The sequence below is a fragment of the Lycium barbarum genome, chromosome 11 (assembly GCF_019175385.1).
Source record: "Lycium barbarum isolate Lr01 chromosome 11, ASM1917538v2, whole genome shotgun sequence".
Taxonomy (NCBI): domain Eukaryota; kingdom Viridiplantae; phylum Streptophyta; class Magnoliopsida; order Solanales; family Solanaceae; genus Lycium; species Lycium barbarum.
The window spans coordinates 118,291,410-118,303,389 of record NC_083347.1 but is presented as its reverse complement, the minus strand read 5'-3'; positions in this window follow the sequence as shown (position 1 = coordinate 118,303,389).

Genomic DNA, 11,980 nt, shown 5'->3' with positions numbered 1-11,980 from the left:
AACACTAAGTTTTATCAAACAAAACTTACTTCGGCACCTTTTCAACCCCTAAAATGACGATCCGAACGTCTACGTATCCTTGATGTATTGGGCCTACATTATTGTACGCAGAAAAAAATATCAGGTTCTATATAAAATATTGATGTTTCGGAGTCTTGACACACGACTAATCATTGGTCAAAGTATGGAAAAAACACTAAGTTTTTTCAAACAAAACTTACTTCGGGCACCTTTTCAACCCCTAAAATGACGATCCGAACGTTTACGTATCCTTGATGTATTGAGCCTACATTATTGTACGCAGAAAAAAATATCAGGTTCTATATAAAATATTGACGTTTCGGAATCTTGACACACGACTAATTATTGGTCAAAGTATGGAAAATAACACTAGTGTTGCAAAAAATAAAGTTGGCCAATTTTTTTTTTGTACTGTTTATATAACGCAGTATTTTTACTGCGTTATAGAAAAAAAAAATTGGGTACTTCTATAACGCAGTAATACTGCGTTATAGAAGTACCCAAAAAAAAAAAAAATCTAAAACGCAGTAAATTACTGCGCTATAGCACTTAACGGCTCCGTCTCCGTGAAGTGCTATAGCGCAGTAAAATACTGAGCTAAAGGTACTTTGATAACTTTTTTTTGTTGGGGTATTTTGGTTCAAAGTGGTTTTTTGGGGGCATTTTGGTTCTGGACTCTACTACTATTACCCATAACTCATGCTTTGACTTTTATGGGGTGTTTTTTTCTTGTTGAGTACTATAATCTCATATATCTCCCTTCACATAGATTTTTATAGTTACATCCCTTTTAATTTGATATTATGCTTAAGTTTTCTATAACTTATTTTGTAAGACCTCGAATTAATATGAAAATCCTCAATATATTCTCTCTTAAAACCTTAGATCAAATTGTTCCAATTTCACCTTTTCGATTTCATATGTTTAGGCGTTAGATTCAAAGGGTAATCGCCATATACAATTGAAGGTAAGGCCTCATTTGTTTACATTAAGAGTAAGACGTCTGAATCTGAATACATATCTAAATATTAAGATGTGCATTAAGATCTAGATATCTAAATCTGAATGCACGTCTGAATATTAAGATATTGTCTCTAGATCTAAATACTGAATGATTAAGACTGTGTGTTTTCAATATCTGAATGTGCATATGGAATTAACCAATATATCAATGAAATATTATAAAAATCTTATTTCAGAAAAATAAATTTATTTTTTGATAGAAAAAAATATTTTGAATATTTATATTTGATAAATAATTTGAACTATCTAAAATGTAAACAAAAGTTACTCTATATATCAATATAATAAATTAGTGTAACAAGGTAACACTAAAATTTTTAAGAATTTGTGCTTATTATTAAAATGGTAAACCTTTCTCTATCAACGGAAAGTGATAGAGAGCTATTATGGCTAGATCCCACAAGCTGTTTTCTAGTAAGAAACTTTATTAAAATAAGATAAAAGGGGTAAACTTTTGGATGCTTGACACAATTTCTGAACATTACCACGATCTTTCAAAGATTGAGAAGTGGAGGTAGGAATTTTATTGAGAAGATGGATTCACTCATGTTTAATTTTTCTGGTGCAGATTAGATCATGAATTGGGTAGACATACATGAGATTTCAAACAAAGTTTTTAAGAGACTCTAAAAAACTTCAAGAAAACGATTTTGCTATTATAGTTAATTAGTTAATGTTTGCGCTTTCAAGAGTTCTTGGTAAACATCAATGCACCCAAGATTTTACGAATATCAGAAATATTAGACTAAATTATGAAAATTTACTAGTTCAAAAGGTTAAAAATTGGTATATGGTTGAGAAAGGATAGCTAGAGGCATGAGAAGAGAAGTCGTGGAAGATTTTATGAAATAAGAGTATTATTTAAATGAGTCTGATTGTTGTTAAGACTATGTTATAGATCTAATTCATTCAGACCTATTCAAACCTATTAAGAGGCTTCATAAGGAAACAAAACAAATAAACTTAATGGGCTGAATCTGAATGACTAAGATTCAGACCTTAAAAATAAATGCACTTAATGGGCTGAATATGAATTATTAAGATTCAGACCTCCATTAAGTGCAAACAAATGAGGCCTAAATCTCCCTTTGCTAATTCAAGCTCTCTAGACCCAGAAATTGTGATATTGCCCGCTGTGCACGACAGCGTTGCCCGCCCCTTCAGAGCGATAGTGTTCCATGGGCGCGATGGCGCTTTCCACAAATTTCCTTCAGCACAATTGCGCTCTTCCAACGCGATCACGACGACACTAGAAAAAACAATCTTTACAGTTCAGATTTGATTTTCCTTGTTCGCAACCCACCCAAAACCCCTTAGGTCTCAATCCAAACCATACTAACAAGTCCTAAATTGTCACGCCCCGAACCATGGCCTGGGCGTAACACGGCACTCGGGTCTTGCTTGCATGTGTCCGAGCGAACCTCATGGCTTGCTTGTCAACATGGGCATCAAAACAATATAATCTATATAATGCAATTTAAATGAATCATGAAAATGTAATTTGCGGAATAAAGTCTTGAAATTATCTCGTAGCATGAAATATCATGAAAACATAACAGTCTGCAAACATGAAAGCATAACTGACTCTGTGGACTAACATCTGTCTATGAAACCTCTAAAACATGTCTGAATACTAGCTACCAGGGCATGGCCCTGGACTACCATAAACTGAATACTAATGCAGACTCCATGTTGAACCCCGGGAGGAGTGGGGCTCACCAATAAGCTGATAACTGAAGTGATCCTATTGCGCAGGTGTATGCTCCTGAAAATCGATATCTGCACCGTGAAGTGCAGGCCCCGGGCAAAAGGGACGTTAGTACATGGTGAATAGTACTAGTATGTAAAACCTGCTGAAATGAAGAACATGGCACAACATAGGTATATGACATGAACTGAAACTGAATGTAACTTGAACATGAGCATGAAATGTGAGTAAAGTCTGAAAACAGGAAATCAATGGAAATACATGTATGTAAAACTGTTTGTAACGTGGGGAACGCTATAGTATAACCGACAACATGATCTGGTACTTGCGTCCTACCCGCAGAACACTCACACCTTGCCAGGGATATGAGATTTAAGTAATAATAAGCATGTAAGGATCCAAACTGCATAATGAAGGTGTTGCCTCCTTGCTGACAACCCTTTCCTACGGTGGCAACGGAGTTTCAGGCTATCTGAGCCTTCTCGGTTAACTAAGCAATTCCCAAAAACATGAACATGATATAGTTGGCTAAGAAGCCCATGATTTTCGTGAAATAACTTGTAAATAACTTGTAATCATGATTTCACAAAATAACTTGTAACATGGTTTCATGAAATATCTTGTAATATGGTTTCTTGAGATAAGTTTTCAAAGTCTTGCAAACATGTTCTTGATTCATGAGTAATAACCGTAATGGAAGATTAAGAATACAATAACGAATATAGATACAAAATTCATGTACATAAATACATAAATACGGGCTACCAATGTGTTGGGTTTAATGCCCTAGGATTTGAACTTCATGAATATCAAGAAACGGAGCATGGGGAAGAACGTAGAGATTCCCACATGTGGATGGAAGTTCTACATACCTTAATTGCTCTAAAACTTGAATTAAAGACTTGAGTTCTGGAGAAGATTTCTTAAATCTTGATTCTTGAACCTTGAGATAGGTTTTCTTGAAAACCCTAGATTAGGAACAATAATTTCTTGCTTAGATTATTAGAATATATGTTAGAATTGAGTTGAAAGGGTTTGGATTGACTTACCTTGATGTTTTGGATTGTTGCTAGGGCTTGGAATTGTGAATAATGAAATAAAAGAACTCAAGCCTTGAATTTATACAAAAGTGGGGCGGAAGTTATATAAACGTATTATACGGTCAGTATAAAGTTATACGGTCCGTATAATATGACCATATTTCACCATGGCTGAGCAGAACATCGATTTGGAGCGTCATGAAGTACGGACGACTTATACGGTCCGTATAAAATTATATGGGCCTTATAAGTAGTTCGTATAACATGACCAGTGAACGGACTGCTCTGTACTCCTTCAGTAAAATGGCCATAACCTTTTGTACATATGTCCCCTTGACCCCCATAATATACCGTTGGAAAGGTAGCTCAAAGGACTACAACTTTAAAGAAGGAAATTTTCACAAATTCCTAACGCAAGTACCCGAAAACAGGCCATAAGTACAGACTGTCCTAGACTTAGACGAATTTAGAAGGCCTTAAGAACTTCACTTTTTGGTTTGACTTCAAAACGACTGTTTATCACCCGAGTTCATCCCAAATAGATTCGTATAGCTAAAATATCACCTTCATACTAGATTCATACACTTATACCTAATTCGAATTTACGGGATGTCACATAAATGGTCAACTTGACTTGTACAAAGTCTCAAATCATAAAATGAGGCGTTAAAACTAAACTGAAGAGGTTGAATTGTTAAAAGCATTCAATAGTACTAAGGCTAATCCTTTCTTTCTTCTATAAAAAAGCCTTTATTGATTAGTAATTGTATAGATTTGAAGGCTTTATCTCAATATTTTACTGGGTGTTGAAATGTATATCTGATATACTAGCACTAAAGTTTTATGATTAGGTCATTAGTCAGCCCAAAAACTATCAGAAGAAACTTATGGGCAATTTGCACGATTGTCCTTCTGTGGGGGTGGTCTTTAATGTTTGCCCCTCAAATTGTTGGTCTTTAATTTTTGACCTTCGCCTAATACAAGGTTCTATGTTCGAACCCCGGCTAAGTCATAAAAATAAAATAAAAATTCACAAGGCTAGGCTTCGCAAAAAGTCTGCCTTATGCGGTAGACTTTAGTTATGCGTTAAGGGAAACTCTACCGCATAAGACAGACTTTTTGCAAAGCCTTGCCTTGTGATTTATTTATTTTTTACTAAGCGGGGGTTCGAACCCAGAAACTCAAGATATTTTCGGCCACCTTTTTAAGCGAAGGACAAAAATTAAATACCAGCATTTTGAGGGTCAAAAATTAAAGACCAGTGCCTTTGAAGGGTAATCTGCGCAAGAAAATGCCAGTATCGATCTGATCTTGAAGTTATATTGCGAGATAATGTGTATACTCTCACCCATGATCCTCAATTGGTGATAACATCATCTTAAATCAATCTTGGAGAAATGAATAGTACTGTACGTAACTTGTCAAACAAGTTATCTGTAGGCAACAACACTTGTTGCAAATAGTGACTCTGTTCAATTGTGTCTGCGGTGGATTTAGAATTTTTCAATAAGAAAATTTAAAATATAATAAGTAATCACATGAAGAAACTAAAGAAAATTCAACATCAACTACAAAGTCTTGTTTTTCTAGTATTAAGTTAATGCAAAACTCGGTCTCTAGCTTTCTCTAAAGGTTAATCCCATAAGTCAACACATACTAAAAATCTTTACATTAAACTGGGTTTTAGTTGTGGTGTCTCGTAATCATAGCCTAATCCATAGCAACCACTTCCATGAAAGAGATTAACTGCTAAAGGCCTAAAGAATCACCCTTCAACAGTTCAACTCCTACGTACTATGTTTGTGTAAAATCTCAAATGATATTACTTACCTCTGAATGCAATCAAGAGTAACATGACAAGAAGTAACCGGCAAAGAAGCAAAACATGAATTAGCAACAGATAAATTATGTAGTTAAATAGCAAAATTCGTTGTTAATCCTATTTAGCACGATAGCGCCATTCAAAAAATATAAAAAAGTTCCATTAGCTGTGAGCTATTTAGCGATTATTATGCTGATTTAGCCAGTTCGCTCACCAACTTCATACCACAAATATCTCTTTTTTTATTATTGTTTATTGGCAACTACTATTTTTTTCCTTATAATTAATTAAAAGTATATAATAATAATAATAATAGAGAGTAAATTTCATAAAATTTGTAATAAAAATAGAAAATAATTCAAGATAAACGTTCCTTGTTTTATCTTTTGAAACATATTAGAGCGAACAATTGGAAGTATGTCTTTTTATGTAATATATATTAGTATTCTTAATACATTAAAGCCATAATCACTATATTACGAGCCTATTTAGATGAGCTTATTAGTTATGGCTTATAAGCATAAGCCATAAATTAAGATCCTAACTTATGGCTTTTGATTTACTTTCGTTATTTGGCTTAAAAGCAAGTACTGCTTAAAATCCAATTTTTGGTTTTGGTAGAAAAACAAGAAAGCATTAACTTCACGGTGGTTTTATAACTTTATAAGTAAGTCGGTCAAATGATCTGATATATTTTTTAGGCCCAAATTGATTCTAGTAGGCTGCACGAAAATTGAACAGATGGAGCACAAATTTAGGATTTGGTTTTTGTGCAAGTTCAAATAGATTTTGGATTTTGTAAACTGTTTACCCCGAATTTGGATAATCAATTAAATTTGTTGGTGAGGTATAGGATATGTGGTTATATCTTGAATTTGTTTGATAGAGGAAAGAAATATATGAATATGCTATAAAGAAGCAACTAATAATTGGTGGTTTGTTATGCACTAGTATGTTTGTTAATGTACGAGTGTTACTTGATTGAAGAAACGTAAGAAATAAGCACAACAAATACGGAACGAATCTGATGTATGAGAGAGAGATTTTGTATATATTTTGCTATTACAAGAGTTCTTGATATGGAGGAGCCAATCCCTTAAGAGGAGGACAATGCCCCTTATTTATAGTAGTGCCCAATGGGCTTCATACAACATTAATAATAAAATAATAATGAAAAAGCTCTGAGTTGGGTTAGGTTGGATTAGGTTGACCGTACGATCTGACACCCGTACGATTGGCAGTTGAACATGACAGGACGTTATCGACGCGTGACAACCGCACAACAGATCTACCGGACCACCGGCCACGATCAAACGGGCCAACGGCCTCGACCAAACGGACCAATGACAACGATCAACCCGGTCATGGGGGAACCGGACCAAATGACACCCTTCCTTTGCTTCGGTCCAAACATTCCTCCGGTTCAGAACGGGAGCCTTCATGTATGTTTCTTGTTCCTTTCCTCCTTCGGTATTCGATCTCACCGGTTTAACATATATTCGATTTTTACCGTATACAAATAGTCCCCACACTTCCCGGATCGTAGATTTGTCGGAGTGACGGGGAGTGTATGAATCACGAAACCGGTGACTCCGTTTGCCCGTTGTTATCTTTTCATTTTTGGCGAGAACAGTTGTGCCACGTTCTACTGCCGTCGGCCACGTGTCTCATCCCGGATGGTCCGCTCTGATAACTGCCGCACGCACGTCGTTTCAAGTCATTCCTCATTAATTATGGGGACACGTGGCGCTCCCCGGTTGGCGGGGTAATTGTAACCGTCACAGCCCCATGCCTATATAAGGTCTTTTACCCCTCATTTGAACGTTTTACCTCTTCAACTAAACTCTCTGCCTCACGTTTTTTGCCTCTTTACACATTCCATAAACTTCACTCATAATCATCTGAAAAACTCACATTTCTTGTTGATCTGCTGCTTGCACTACGTGAAAGGAAACGACACTACCAATTTCTCCGCTCGTCGTTTTTGTTTGAGTGTTGCTGCTTCTTATTCTGCCATTTCTTGAACCGTCTGTTCCCTCTCTCATTTTTAACTTCCTTTCTGAATCTACTCGACTTCTTCTTTTCATACTTTCAAATGTCTGAAACCACTTCCCACGATATTCCCTCGGTTTCATCTCAAGGAACCGAGCCTGCATCTCCGGTTAAAGCAAAGAGCACCTTCGAGCCTACTGCCTCGGACATTATACCGGCCAAACCCAACTTCAGCAAAGATCTTGAGGTCGAAAAACCTTCTTCGGTATCCGATAGGGGATATGATGTGAGGCGATACCCCTCATTCATTACCGAGGAGAAACTCGACATAGTCAGGGTTGACTGCAGATGGGACACCCGTCCGGTTCGGGTTTTTGCCCCCGGGCCAAGCGAATCAGTCACTGACCACCGGGAAGGTTTTTTGTATGTGTATACTTACCCTTTCACTCTCAAGCTCGACCCTTCAGTAGATCCGGTCATCCTGGACATGTGCCGGACCTATGACGTGACCTTGGCACAGATTGGTCCGATCGTTTGAAGGGTCGTGGCATGCCTCCGGTTATTATCCAACAATGCCGGGAAAAAGCTTACGCTAGCCCACTTGATACGCTTATATTCCTCGAGGTTGTTCCGGGGTGGCGTGACAAAGCTCGCAAAGCGTAGCCGGAATCCATTTTTCTCGAAAATGGACGAAGACAGAGACAGGGGCTGGTTGGAGCGATACGTCCGGGTGAGGACCGCGGACATCATTCCGGACAATTACATGCCCTTTCCGGAGAAGTGGAACAACAAGCGTAAGTCTGAACCCTTAAGTAATTGCTTTTGTATGTTTCGTCAAATTTTGATCCCACTTTTCTCACCGTTTTTCCTATTTATATCAGCCAATGGATATATTCCTCCGGTCGTCCGGAACCTGAGCGAATGGATCATTGCACTCCTTAGCCAACATGTCCACGACGACCGGACGTGGGGCCACCAGTCACGCGACCGATGGGTCGCCCAGAACCACGGTAATACTTTGTTTTTACCCGTGTTCACTGCATCTTCTATTACTTGTATTCATTGTGTCTTTGATTTTCAGGTTTGCCCAAGGGCTCGGTGGATCCCAGACCGGAGATGGCAGCCGAACCCACAACTTCAGCACCCGAGTTTGATTCAGCAGGTGCATTTCGCATCCTCGCTGCTGCTGCTGCCAAAAGAAAAAGGCCCTCAGACAAAGGGCAGAAAGCGAAGAAAAGGGCGAGGAGCGTCGTTAGGACTCTTCGGGACGAAGCAGAGCCCGAGCTTCTCATCCGGAGTATCGGTGCGGCCCCTGCCCTGGCTCCCGTTCCGAAGGAGAATAACACCGCTTCCCCACTTCCTTCAGCCGGTGAAGGGCCTTTGGTCTCGGCGCTATCCACAGGTGCGGAAGAAGTTCTTCACCCGGCTCCTCTGAGGTCGATTGATTTTGTCGACATTTCCGGTGAGGCTTCCTCCGAAGAGACCCCCCCCCCTGCAAAGGGCAAGTAGATCTGGGGGGGCGGCTACTGCCGAAGATGATCAAAGAACAGAGCCGGCCCCCGAGAGCGAAGCTCCACCGGTCATTGGACCGTTGCCCGATTATGAGACTGCTGTAACTACGGAGCCCCCTTTCGTTACCGAAGCGGCTGAGATTGCTCCCAGTTCTCCAACTCCGGCTCCGAGGCTTGACGAATTTGAGGATATGTTCTCGGGCACTCCTCCCGCTACCGGCGAAGCTACAGGATTCGGGCATCTCCCGATCCCTCAGGCCACGAGGACGGCCAGCTGGACCTCCAAATCTGGGGCCAGGGATAGCTTGGTACGTATCTTTCCGGCCCCAAGCGTGGAGACGAGGAGAACAAAATTGGTTATGGTCATTGTCCCCGAGGACTGCAGCTTTCTTTCTCGCCCGGTGGGTGTGGCGAGCTATCTGAGGCCTCTTGTCTTGGATTCGGACAAGCGGAAGATGATCGGGGTCTCTTGGCAGTGCCTCATTAACAAGGGTATGCACGCGAGCAACCGAGTAAGATTTTTAGCCGTCCTTGCATAACTTCACTGAGAATTTTAGCCTTGTTTTGTTCAAGTTTTTAACTTGCTTCATTTGCAGAGTGTGGTGCTCGTCAACGAAGCCTTCATCCGTGCCCAGCAAGAGATGGACGATCTTAAGGGCCAACTGGATGCCCAGGGCCAGGAAACGGAGAAATATCTGCACCTTCTTCAAGAGAAGGAGGAGGAGTTGAACCGAGCAGTCGTTCTTTCCAATATCCGACCCGAGCTTGACGCAGCGAAGGCCAAAAACCGTCAGTTAAAGAGTGAGCTGACCGCGATGGTCGAATACAATCGGAGTCTCGAAGCTGACAAGATCGGCCTTAGCCGAGACAACGCTCAAATTTCCTCTAGGCTTGGTGAGCTCGAAACCACCTTCTCCCAACTCCGGGGGGAGCTGGATTTGGTGAAGTCGGATGCTGCGAGCTTGGCCGAGAGGAATCGGCTGCTCGAACCTGAGAGTGCCCGATACCAAGAGCGTGCGAGGGTGTTCGAGGAGAAGGCGGAGAGGAGGGCCCTGATGTGTGATGATCTAAAAAATGAGCTTAAGGAGACGGCCGATACAAATGACACTCTCCAGGCTGAGCTTCAATCGGCCATCCAAATGCAGAATGTTCTTGGAGAGGCTCGGGATGCTCTAGCGGCGAAGTTATCCCTGGCCGAGGCTGATTTGGAGGAAGCTTTGAAGATCGTCGAGGCCGCCGAGGCTCATGCTACCATTGCCGCTGAATACGAAAAATGGAAGTCTCGGAGGATCACCCTTGAGCAAGCCGAGCACGGTTTTACGGATCTGCCGGCCCTTATTCTCGAGGCTAAAAGAATCGAGGAAGAGGCAAAGGGTTCCCTCGGGACCGATTCTGATGACTCCGAGCGGACAGTGTTCGAGCACTCCGGCTCAAGCCAGTCCGGATAGATTAGGGCCTGTACTTAGCCTTTTGTTATTTTTTGCCTTTGTAGGAGCTTCCAATGTAAAAAATCCTTTGTATAAACAGAACATGTGTTTTCCTTGACTCTTTACTTTGTTTGAATGTTTGTTGTGATTTTCCGACCGAATTGCCGGTCTGCTTTAAAGAATCGTTATTTCTGGATATGCCTGAATATCGGCTTCTTACTTCATCCGTTACATTTTGTTCGAGGATTTTATTGAGTTTTTGCCCGTGGGACTTATCTTATACTTTGTGAATTCGGACGTCTCCGAATCACGTCGGGCATTTTTTAGAGCCGGAACTTTTCGGCTATTTTTACCTTTTAGGGCCGGTATTTTTCGGACACCTGAATCTCAGTCTTAGTTGGATTTTGATGTAAAAGTCCCCGTTTGTGGAGTTAACATTTTGGCTCGGTTCGCTATAACCTTGTTGCCTTTGTCGAATTTCGACCGTAGCGCCTGGTATCGGGTATATGAATGAAGTAGTGCCGAAATACGGCAGTAATCCTCGGGGTAAAGTGCTTTACCAGTAAGACATTTCGAGAATATTATCCAAACTTTCGATAATTTTTGCATTGCAAGTATTTATATACATGAGAACGAACTTTTTCCTCCTGCCTTTGCCATAGCAAGTACTAAATTGACACGATTCATTCTGATCGTTTGGTCCTTACATCGGAACCTAATGCAGAAGGTCCGGTTCTTTGTTTTGCCGTAGCAAATATTGCGTGGACACGATTCATTTTGATCATTTGGTCCTTACATCGGAACCTAACATTTTTGGTCCGGTTTTGTTTGTTGAGGGCGGCCTCCGGTTTCGGCTAACCGGGGAAAACTCCGGAGTGGGTGTGATAGTCCCCTAGCTCTTAGCCGAGCTGAAAGATCGAGTGAGAAGTCCCCATTCATTGGGTGTGACCCCGAGAATCCGGACGTTTGTCCTTTATCTTTGTCAATGTTGACACCCAATTTTGTCCCTCTTTTATTTCAATTTTATTTACTCGGGCTTCTAAATTCATTGACGAGCTAAACACTTTATTTTCACTATTATTTTTTACTGCTACTACTATTAATATCATTACTTTCATTTTTTCACTACTTTACTATCAATATTACTAGTATTACTTTATCACAAATTTTAAATGGTTCGTCATCGTTTCATTTACGGGTTTGGACTCGTTAAATTAATTACAAGATAATACTTTGTTAAATCCTTATTTTCTACATATTAAGTATTGTCTTCACATAGTATATATTGTACTAGTTGTTAAGCCCAAAAATAATTAAATAGAGGAGAAGGATCAATATTTTTTGGACCAACATTTAAGTCCAAATCAGTCCACTACCATTTCCATTCGGTCCAACCCACAACTCTACCCGATCCAGTCCACTCCAACACCCGACCC